Source organism: Homalodisca vitripennis, chromosome 1, assembly GCF_021130785.1.
Source record: "Homalodisca vitripennis isolate AUS2020 chromosome 1, UT_GWSS_2.1, whole genome shotgun sequence".
Taxonomy (NCBI): Eukaryota; Metazoa; Arthropoda; class Insecta; order Hemiptera; family Cicadellidae; genus Homalodisca; species Homalodisca vitripennis.
The window spans coordinates 22,784,148-22,796,898 of NC_060207.1; the positions used below are offsets into that span (position 1 = coordinate 22,784,148).

Genomic DNA, 12,751 nt, shown 5'->3' on the forward strand with positions numbered 1-12,751 from the left:
TCGTTTAATACGAGTTTGAAGTTTTCAAATGAACCCTGTATGAACAGCTAACAATAATCTGGGAGTGAGTGAAGAGTCCAAGCGGCTGGGACAGTCACAGGTATACAGGTTGAACAAAACTAAGCCAGCACCTTGGGGAATACCCTGCAGTCTGGCAAACAGTGATGGTGAGTCACCACACGCTCTGGTGATCTCTCAGAGGTAGGAACGTTTCCAGCTCACGTCGTTTATCCAAACCGTAGTATCATATTGACTTGGAAACCAACGTACAAGACTACCTACTGATGAAGGTGTAAAACTTGAGAATAATTAAATATTCTCTCCTTTATGCTCTCCAATCATCAGAGCACTAAAATGTAATACGAGCAGTTACTATAGTGTAATACGAGTATAAATGTAAATTGTAATGTTAGCAGTTGATTGTTTTTTCTATGAGACCACAAATTAATTTGTACGGTTTTAATGGACTGTAAAAATCTTTTTTTATGTGATACTGCTGGAAGGATTGATATTGACTTCAGAGTCACTTGTAGTAGTCGATACATTGAACAACCAAACAAAGTGAACAAAACTTATGCGTAAGGTAATTTTTAGTTGCAAAATATATTTATGAAATGAATCATTAGTCTCTCAGAGCAAAAAGATTAACATGTATTGAATAACGTACAATGGATGTTATCTTACTCATTACTGATTTAACTACGTCCGTATTCCGCCACACAATTGTGAGATAAAATTCATTCTCAAATATTACATATATTATACAACACATAACACAACAAGTTTCTATGTTAAATTAACCATCATTACCCAATAACAAAACCCCCCATTTAAATTGTCATATCAGAGATAAATAATCTTAATTTGATTGTTAAAACCAACACTCCAGACACTTCTATAATCTCTTGTGTTAATCAATGAAGACAAATCTTAAAATTGTAGAAGTTTTAATCAGAAAACATTGATAATCAATTTACTATATTTTTGGCTGAGCGTTAGCAAAGCTTATTACTCAAGGAACTGGAGAATGTCATTTATGTGTCCTCGCGATATCTTAAAAGCGAACTAACACATAAAGGGAAATTTTGCATGTCACTCCATAGAATTTGGCTGAGCGGTATCCAATACTTTTATATTGGTCTCACGGGTGGTCATAATGGCAAAGAGAGAATCGTCGGAATAAAAAAATTTGAAATTTTAACATATGACATAGTGAAAGAAGCAGCCTAATGGAATGAGCTTCTGACCTGATATTTTTCATTCAACATAAGGAAAGGTTGTTACACGACATGTGTGTGGCGACACCTTGTACAGTTAAGTCCACATCGTAATAGCTGACATAACTTTAATCCCAATTTGACACTGAAGCTTATCTCCGAACGAATGGAGTCATCAAAAGAAGACAGCGCGGTGCAAATATTAAAGCAAACGGACGCGGCACAGTGACTAAAAATACACGGGCTGTTGTCATTATCGAGTCAAGGTCATCTGTTATCAGGAGCTCGCCGCCCTATCAATTAGGGACGGGCGAGTGCGCTGCGACACGGAGTGTGCGGCATCACGGAATGGCGATACAACGGTGCGTAATGATGTGGCCGCCAATCAATAAGAATATATTAAATATCCAATTAGCAAGTGTCTGCCACGCGATTGGATCTATTATATAAACATACATTCGCACCCTTGAACATTTTTTACATTCTGGCTGTCGGCAGGTTCTATTACATTGCTACTTTGATGTAATCCACTATTTTACACCAACTTCTAGCAGATGTTGATTTATTCAAAAGATAGCCGAACAGTGTAAGGTTTGCTACAAGCATTTCTTAAATTGTCAAGCAGGAAAACAGACTAATACTTTTTTTTGGGGAATTTCACTGGACTCATATTCAAACTAAAACGTATGTAACCAAGTTTTATCACAGACAATTCCAAGAATATTTCACTTTTAGTAGGTTGCATTAAGGCACCTACTAAAAGCCTTACTAAAGCTGTGTATTAGCTTGAAATAGAGTTTTTGTTGACAAATATAAGATTAAGTTTTAATAATACAACGACTGTAAGGAATAATACGTTAAGGTTTTTTTTAACGTACCTTTATTTAACCTTGATAAAATTTAACACATCCTTGAATTGGAAGAAAGGATGTCAAATGGATTTATTTGATTGTTTCTCGTGACAAGATGTATAAAAGCGTAATAAAGTTAAAGAACACTCGAGACTGCCATATGACAGTGTGGGGTTATTATCGTATGATTTCTCCGTAGTAGCTTCCCACACATTGTCTATAAACTTACTCGGTATTGGAAGTTAAGAACATCCTGTGTAATAAATACAGTAATGCAGTACAACCCTCAAAACCCTAAGTTATGCGGTCTCGATCTGTGTACTGAAACGTATATATTTATGTCTCACATAATTTAAGAATGTATTTATTTAGAATTTCCTTTATACCTAATAATTAGTAGTGTACCTAAATATTCCTTTAACCCACAGAATGTTGCTCATCTGAAATATATTTTAATCTACTTTGGAAACACTGTTTTTTGTTTAGTACTATTACAAACTAATATTCTATTATATAAACCTTTAAAAACTTTCTTGTAATTTTGAATTTAGTATTATTATGGTTTACAACTGAAGGAGTACAGAGTAAGGAAAAGTTATATCAATAATGTAATCATGTGACAATAGTGACGTTTTTGGCAAAACCCTGAATGTTCATTGTCAACAATTCTTTCTGTTCCAGATAAAGTCCCCATTTTATTATTTTAAAAGTGCATTTAAACCCACTCGTTTATACCCAATAACGGTCATTGTGTAATTTTACCAACGACTAATTTATTGTTTTATAGATGTGGGATAACAAATCTTAACCATAATGGATCATATTTCAGGCTCCTTGCATTTTGTACACTTTAGTCCATAAGAAGTTGAATTAGTCGGTAAAGAACTGATATGCGTTTAAAAGAAGGTAAAAGCTTTTCAAGTACAAAACAATATATTAAAAAATTGAATGCTCAATTGCATATTTTTATTTTTAACATTCTCTCGGGCCCTTTTCCTCCCTAGGTACGTCCGTGGATAATTAAAATTAAACTTAAAACTAATGGGACATCGACGAGTTATAAGGTGAAAGCTAAATTTAGTAATTAACATAAAGAAACTTCAGTAGTTTCTAGGATATTAAATTTTTTGCTGTAATTTTTACTTACAGCTGAGAGGGATAAAGCTGAGGCCAGACAAATAATTTTTTTATTTGAATTTCAATTTATATGTAAAAAGTACAGCGGCGATTAGGTATATCCTTCTGAGATTTCATTACTTTGCCAATTTTAACTCGTTAACTCAATTATAACAGACACCCAAGTACACTTGCTATGTTATAAAATACATATCGTTGCTCAAGATAGAGCCGCAGAGAATGTGTTAAAGGCCACTGGGATGGAGACTTGATGAAAAAAAATGGTGTTCTGGCGTGTGTTAAAAATATGTATACTGTACTACACGTAAATTACATAGCAATCGGATTAGTAATTATAAAACCGCGAACTGATTATGAGGTTTGATCTAAAATGTAAAGTACTGCTCACACAAATTACACATCAAATACTATTATTCTAGCCATTGTATTTACAACTAATCTACAATCCCTATATACTTTTATAAGCTTTTTGTTCTCTCTCTAAGTATGAATTAGCTCCACTAATGTTGCCTGCCGAGCAATCGATATTCATGTTCACATCACACACAATAACGATGAGTATCAGGTCGTCAGCACTGTTAGGCTGCCAACACGCAAATACCTTTTACTCTAACGCGTAACGAAATCAGTGAATTTATGAGTCAATTTTTGAAATATATATAAGTAGTAGATAAAATTTAACCTGACGTTGTTATCGTATTAACATCGTAAAGCGGCTCTTTCCTTTCATGCATTTATCATTTTACTGTACGCTAAGGAATTTAATAAGTAATTGAAACCAACCTTACCTTTTTCCCTTTTTATTTCTATACCTATCATACGTAATGGAACTTATTCAATAACCATGAGATCAATACTTAAGTATGTTACGTAAACATTTCGGTGTAAATAACGTAACATTTATTTTACGTAGGCCTATAGTAAATAGTATACTTTTGTTTTGAAAATTATTTTTATTTTAGGTTTGTTTCAATTTTTCATTTATTTTAAATTAAAATTAGGATTAGGATTATAAACCTACTTTCTGAATTCAAAATTTCAATAATTTTACAGTTAGGAAAGTGCTGAGGAGCAAATGCAATACAAAATAATGAGAATTTCAACAGATATTGAAAAATCATTGAAATCAGTTCCACCACTTCTCAATGATTTGTGACGCCTGACCGGTCAATTGTTATAGATTGGATGATATATAGGCATTGTATTATTTATATTGAAAACCAATTTTGTGGCAAAAAATATCAAAATTTTCTCATTTGTGTTTAATTCGACGTGTTGCTAAATAGGCCTATGCGATTTTATTTAAAAGAAATAAACATTTTCCTCACACGTTATTTTAAAATCTGTCCTAAATGTAACTATTGAATGCTCCCTTATTTGATGATTGGTTGTGATAATCCATTTTTAACATCGATAGTTGTGATAAGCAATGTTACTAAAACGTATACAATATCGAAGTGAACGCAATTGTAAGAACGGAACTGTTTTGTTACGAATCCTTTATACCGGTAACAAAAATCGTGACTACACACAAACTATGAGTTACACAATTGACAATGGTGTACGTTAGGTGACAGTTAAAATGCAGGTATTCAGGTCCCCGGAAGATTATTATAACTACATAGTTCATTTTCTTGGGCATGTTTTTTACTAAAACTTATTGTAATTTTAAATTTTACCATAAAATAGCTTATATAGGTATATATATTATATTATATAGTTTAACCATATAGGTAAAACCTAAATGTCTAAAGCGAAACATACTACATAATTAGTATATAATGCCAATACTAGTAGATAACGATGTTAGAGTAGAACATTAATAACACACGTACGCACTCTATTATTTTCATCAGTAAATTAAAGATAGGGTGCTTTTGTAAATAAATATCACTTTTCATATGTTTTTGTATGTATAGTATAGATCTTATGGCATATTTCTCGCAATTAGTGAATCTTTGTTAATATTAAACAAAATAAAAATGTATTAAGTTGTTCTATATCCTTTATTAAAATCAAAATCATAACTGAATGCTCTCAGCTAAGAGTAAACACAACACAGAGTTATATCACTGTAAAGTTCAACACAATCTGAATTTATAGTTTAAACTTTAAAACCTTCACTTTTTGAGAGGTGAGTATTGTTCATGTTTGTCAATAGAACTATTGCGTCATAAATAATTAATTGCCTCTCGTTGTCAATCACAGACAAGGATGCACTATGCAGTCATAATGCATTATTTACACATATCCCCTCCCTCAGTCTGTTTACCACCCCCTATCCACCCCATTGGAATTCTGACAGTTTCTCACAAAAAATATAGAAAAAATGTATAATATTATAACAAATTTTGTATTATTGACATCTGAATTTAAATATAAACACACAAAACATATTTAGTACATTTTAATTCGATAAAATTGAGTTTTGCAACAGGGCTCGCATGTGAGGGGGTGGTATTGCACAACATAAACAAGCAACAAAAATCAACATAAGAGATAAGCTATTATTTTGTTCTACCTGTTTTTAAAACGCGACGATGTACCAATAATCCAAGAGAGGGGAGGTTAGAATATTCCAGTGCACGACACACACAAACCCACGGCCGCGGTGCAGACAGCTGAAACCCGCGTGCGATCAGCTGACGAGCGACGACTGAGTAACTAAGATGGCGGCCACCGGGAGCGCGCATGTCGCAGCGTATTGATGTGGCTTCCTCCCCCACACCTCACCCACACTCGCGCGGATTCTCTCCTGACCGTTTCCAAAATAATTGGCTTACTCGCCAAAGGTGGGAATTACCAGGAGCGGTACTACAATGTTTACCTTTTTGAAAGAGGAGATAAATCAATTCCGTACGTGACTCAGTAACTTTGTTAACTAATTGAGTTGGGTTTGTAAATGCCATCTTTGATCTTACAATTTGTGTATATAGTCAGTGGACTTCTAATATTTATGGTAACCTTTATTTTATAAAAAATATCCACATTTTCTACCAAACCGTTGTTGAAAATTGTCTCTGACAATTGTCTCTGAACAATTTCCTGCATAGCTAAGTACTGCTGATAAAATATTCTCATGAAGAAAACAATGGAATAGGTAAATTCAATCAAGAAGTTGATTAGAATATTTAATCTGATTAATGTTACAAATCAATCTGAGCCCACTGTTTTCCGTTATTCAGGCTACATCTCAAGGAGCAGATATACAGAGACTAGCCATGTAGCTACATTTTTCTCTAGACAGACTCGAAATCGTATGTGAGTCCCAAATTTTCAGATCTATCTCAAAGAGCATCTAGAATATATTTTTCGAATTTTCTTTGTCATATGAAACGCTCTCATGAAAATTTTGGAGAGAAGGAGCAAGTTAATGTAATATAGTACGCTTTCTCCTGCAAAGTTTATTTCAGATGAAATCTAAAAATGAAATATTTAAGATTAAGCATGAAATATATACGAAAGGGATAAATGGATAAAGTTTCATGGGTGTAGGGCATTTTTTTCACACTTTTTGGACTCAAGGTCCCCTTTAGGGTTTTACAACTTTCGGCGGCGCACCACCCCCTCTGCTCATCACAATAGAGTATTGTGAATTTATAATTTACACAATAATTCATTCACATTTGTCAAATATTTGCATATTATTTTAAACTAACCATCATCAAAATTATAAATAACACATGTTTAAATAATTTTTATTAAACTATGTACTATTCACTATTACTCAATTTTAAAGAAGAAGGCTATTATTATTTTATTATTAGACCTGTAGTGATAGGAAACAAATATACACAGGCAAGTAAATAAACTAAATATTTTAATATTACCCTTGCAGATAATTAATAGCTTTATAAAAATTAAAGTTTACCTAGTCAGACTATATCTGCTCAAGTTAATCAAACTTCAAAATAGTTATTAAAATGTTTATACCATCCAATCGAGCATACTTGGTAAAAGTCTATTTCGAAGAATGTGTTACTATAAAATACTAGTGCCTTTTGCTTAGACAATAGCAGTATCAAGAACCACAATTTCTATCATTAAGGTCAATTCCTACCACAAGTACTATAATATATAAATAAGGAAAAAATGAGGCTATTCTAATCAAGCTAGCTCATTTTTCAATTGCAGTTGCTCCAATTGCAAAGTTCTGATTGTTGGCAATAAGACAACTGTATTGCATAAGTAATTTCATTTCATTTTTGTTCCTTTTATATCCCATGCGATATAATATTATTTAGAGGAACCAAAGAACTTAACCGTCAATCAAGATTTAAATTCTTAACAGATTTTTTTCTTATGGGTTTCGATTACTTTATACACTTTTATTTCAGTTATGTGTGTCTGATTAAAAACGAAATACATGTTAGAGCTTTCTAAGGATTCATGGACGGATTCAGACGTGAATATTTTCTGTTTCCCATAAAAGTAAGTACGCCTGTACGAAGACAAGTATTTTGGTTCCTTAAGGTTCTTTAACTTAGTTCTTTAACAAAAAATTCAACATTGTTGATCAATTGAAATTTTTCTTCGTTTACTATGAAAGTATATGTAGATTTTCCGTAGTTGTTACAAGCCGAAAAAATCCCACGAAATCAGATTATAAATTTTAACCCTTTGAGTGCCAACGTCCGATTTTACCGGACGACAAAAGTTGGCCGAAAAGTGCCACCGTCCGATTTTACCTGACGTTCGGGAAAAAGTCACTAAAATAATAATAATAATTCTTTTGTTGCATTTTGGCAATAATACATTGCATTGCAAAAGTCAGGTTTAAGTATTTGTAAAAAATCCCTACTATACACATTCATACTTACAATACTCATTCAAACATACATCTCTAGTCCTTTCACGCTAAAATTCATTCAACATGAGACTCGGGGCTCTACTAAAAATTGTAACCTTTAATATTGTTTTAATAATATCATATTTAAATGTTTGTGAAGATCGTTTTTTTTTCAAAATAAATTGTTATAGTACACTTCCGATCAAACTTTAAATTATGAAACTCACATATAAACATTTTTGGTTGCCATAGCTACCAGAAACAATGTGACAATAGTTTTCTTAAAACTTGTATAACTTACTCATTATTGAAGATAATAATATACATTTTTCAAGATTTACAGACAATTGCATACACTTTCCAGTGATATGGACTAAGAAAAGGATATGAATTTATTTTGGTCATAATAATTTGGTTGAAAAATCAAATTAAAAAATATTTTTGAATTTTTTTTAGGTAAGTCCATTTTTGGTATTCCTAAATTTAGTGTTATGGTAACTTTGTTATTTTATGTTAATTAAACAGAGTTTTCAGAGATAAATAAAAAAAGAATCATGTTGATAGCTTATTAAATAATCGAACTGTGAATTTTTTACTAAAACCTTGCAAAATGCCTGAAAAAGGGCTGGCACTTTTAGGTACACCCACTAGAAAAATATACTTTTCAGTATACCCACTCAAAAAATACTTGGCACTCAAAGGGTATTTTATAATCTTATAAAATACCCTTGGGTTCTTGTTAATTATTTTAATGAATTAGTTCTAAAAATCTATGGAAAACGTTCTTTACAAATTAACATAGTGTATTTTGGGAACTAAATTTTAGGATTTTAGGATTAATACCGTAATGTCTCCAAACTTAATGAAAACCTGATCCTATGTAAAAAATAAAATATGTATATATCCGTTTTGTTTCAAAAACGGAATTATATTTCTTTATAATTCTAATTCTTAGCAAAACCTCAATTTAGGCCATGTAAATAAACAAAGTCACGTTTGGCTATGGTGAATCAGAAGTGCGACAGAGAAGGGCGTTCCCGTGCCCTTGTGAAAGTAGGAAGGGTTACTCGGCCTGGACATGGTCACGTACACGTACGCTGTGCGGTAGACGCCGTACGTCGCGTCAGTAGTCAGTGCGGCTCTAATGAATGGTTCGTGATTGCTGGGATGGAAACCGTATTGTTTCCATGGATGCGTTATTCGGAATTAATTAAAAAGCAAACAATAATTTTAGCCAAACAGCGGATTGGCCAACTTCCTCTGTCAGTCTTGATTTCAATACTGTGAAACATTGTTTGATATTAATTGATGGTATGTTGCGAAAATGACTTTTCAAGTATTAACAACCCAGTAAGCAATCCAGTGTTTGACGGTACAACAGTATGTTATATTGGACTGCTGTTACCATTACCACGTATAACAGAAACAACAATATTTACGAATAACAATGATTACAAGTCGGGCTCCTGTCCTTAAGGCAATTTCAACGGAGTATTACAGAGTATTGGAAATTTCCCCATTGTTAAATTGGGCTTCCTTTTCCAATAATTGAAACGAATGAGAAATAACCTTCAATACGGGAAGAATGAATAAGAGAGAATTCAGTTTGGAATGTACACAAATTTTCTTGTTCAAATAATTCTCAAATTATCCTAAGAGACTACATTCAAATGATCAAATTTTCAATTAATACAGGACCTATTATGTCGGAGCTGTTCCATTCGTCTGAATATCCTGATTCCTGTCAAACTTTATAGATTCCAAATTTAAATTTGTAGATCATTACTTATTAAGTTGTATACCTAAAGAGTTGCCCCTTTAGTCTTTTTTGGTAAAGTTACTAATTGCTTTTATATTAATATAACATTAATTGTTGAGACATTATAGAAGCTCCTTTCTTATTGGATGTTATTAACAATTTAAAACAAACACCCCAAAAATAAATCAATTTGAATTGTTATTGTGTTTTGTTTTTTTAATTATTAATTATTGACGTGTTATTTATAAAACTATTAATAATTAATTATATTGGGTTAAACATTATTATATTATAAATAAACATAACACATCAAAATAAAAAAATTACAAAAAGTAGGACGATAGAAAATTTCTGTTTACTATACAATTATTGGTAAAATAACCATGCCAATATACGATACTATGTAAATATGTAATTTATGTAATGCACAAATGTTTCTTGTACGCTACAAAACATAAGTAGCTTTAAATCGTAGGAATGCTGAATTCTTGATTTGCAAGGGTTAATTATGAAATGCTGTCGTCTCAACAAATTTGCGAATGTTAAACTAGGAACTAACTAAGAGCTGGAGGACTTTTGACATGTTATGAATACTGCAAGCGCAGAAATGGTTGTTTTGGAAGTTTAGGCTGAGAACGGAGGCGCCAGTGGGCCCATATATTTCAAAATTGGCGAGGCCTTGTCTTCCAAATGAAAACAAACCAAATGGGAAGATAATTGTTGTTTGCCAAAACTAGCTAAGAAGTAGTTCCCCTTGTCTTTAAGGGCGCCACACCAAGAGGAAATGCTTCTAAACCCTTGGAACACTTCTGAGGCATTTTTAAAAGTAAATGTAAAATATTTCTATAATATAATTAGTTCAAAATTCTTGCATTCCATCGAGATTTTTTAAATTTTACAACTAGCAGTTACCAGCAGCGACTTCGCACGCAATTTCGTGCTTAAAAACAGGCACATAGTAAACTTTGACCTATAAAGGACATTCTAAACACTCCTGAGTTATGTCATAATCACTAAAAATATTCCAATCTTCTGATCCACTTTATATTTTAGTTTAAAGAGCATTTTTTGGGCCCTCGAGTCGGAAAGTGAAGCAGTTTTTTACAAGTACCGTAAAATAACTTGAATATTTCTCGAATATTTCATGATAAACGATTTCAGTAGCAATTAAACTATTTTAGTAAAGACGGTCTTCTTTACTTTTAGTAAACGCACCCATGGTATAATGAGTAATGTCTAAAGGGGATCTATATCACTTTGATACGGGCGTTGGTTTTGCGTTCATGCTCCGATCAAGAATATATGCAATACGCACGTCTAGTAAGATTATTTCAGTTAAAAAGCGTATAAGCAGCTATGGAAATTGTAGTTTATTTTGGTCTAAGGATTTCTGGTGCCATAGTTGCGTTTGTGTAATAGACCTACTTCAGCCAGAAAACAACGAAAACGTGTTTTGTAACAGTCATTAAATCTGTAGGAAAAGTTAGATAGTAGCATTGGTTTTGTATCAGCATTAATCTAATGATCAAGCACTGTATACTTAATTTCTGGTCAAATTTAAGTTAAAAGTACATTTTAACTAAAACTTCCTATTTTATTACCTAGATAACTTCGGTGCTCAACTGTGATTGCAGAGAAGGTAAGAAGTGTTGTTACTCGCTTACTATGCTTTCAATACTAGAATGAAATTTAATATGGTACTTAAATTAATAAAACATATGATTGTGTCGATAACTTATAATATTTACGAAGAACAACTGATTACAAAAACACATTTTACTATTCTAACGGCTCATACAAAATTTCATAAAAGTCGTTCGAGCCGTTTGGACTAGTGCGACCACAAACACGCATGAGATTTCTAATGAGATTCTTATATATGAGATTGTCATATATTAGAAACATTTTTAATTAGAAAACGAAGTGTATAGAAACAAGGAAGTGGTTTACACATTTTGAAAAAAAAAAAATACGGATTTAGGTTTAATGTAATAAAACGGATATCATAAAAATAAATTATAACAACAGGTGAAACTTACTTAACATTACTCGCTTATAATACTAGTGTAGAAGTAAATATATTACTCAATAAATTGTTAACACAGTAACCTCTTTTGTTACCAGTATGAAGTTAGCTCTCAATCTATTTAAGTATGTATGAAACATTGGATACGGTTATTTCAGTAAATTACTGCTTTTATTACGTTTTACAACTATTAATAAAATTACTGTTCTGGTTGAACTGTGTTTATACAAGATTCGTCACAGCTTCTTCGTGTCGCTACAGACTATACAACTATTTAACGACTTCAATCTACGACTGTAATGTGTGGAAAATATTACAGGAGCATCCAGATAATTACCAAAATCTAATTGGCTAAGCTTTAACGAGCCTATCGCTCGGGAAGCTGGAAACAGTTATGATCTGTTTGCACGGACGCTGGAAAACGAAATTACCTGTAGATTTGAAATTATGCACGAGGATTTATTTATATATGAGGAACACTGAATGCGATGGTATTGCATCACACTATAGGATTTGGACGATGACAACAAAACTAGCAAAATAAATAAATCTGTAAACAAAAAGCGTACAGTCATAAATTATGTGATTTGAACTTGTGATATTTTAATAACTATTATAATAGAGTGGGAAGTCAGTGTTAAAACAAGATGCGTTGGTAACAAGATTTGATCTCAGGGCACTGTAGTGTTGTGGTTCCCTCCCAAGTTGGAAATTGTGTTATGTGAACATTGCTGTTAAAACAAGATGCGTTGGTAACAAGATTTGATCTCAGGGCACTGTAGTGTTGTGGTTCCCTCCCAAGTTGGAAATTGTGTTATGTGAACATTGCTGTTAAAACAAGATGCGTTGGTAACAAGATTTGATCTCAGGGCACTGTAGTGTTGTGGTTCCCTCCCAAGTTGGAAATTGTGTTATGTGAACATTGCTGTTAAAACAAGATGCGTAGGTAACAAGATTTGATCTCAGGGCACT

General features: G+C 32.5%; 1 protein-coding gene across 1 annotated transcript in view; it reads right to left on the minus strand.

The window, feature by feature from the left end:
- LOC124358127 (flocculation protein FLO11) overlaps positions 1–5,870 on the minus strand; it is a 299,990-nt gene extending 294,120 nt beyond the window's left edge. Inside the window, exon 1 of the mRNA XM_046810423.1 lies at positions 5,727–5,870. The gene's annotated coding sequence lies outside the window, so the exon portion shown is untranslated. The remainder of the gene's footprint in view (positions 1–5,726) is intronic.
- Between the last annotated feature and the right edge of the window lie 6,881 nt (positions 5,871–12,751).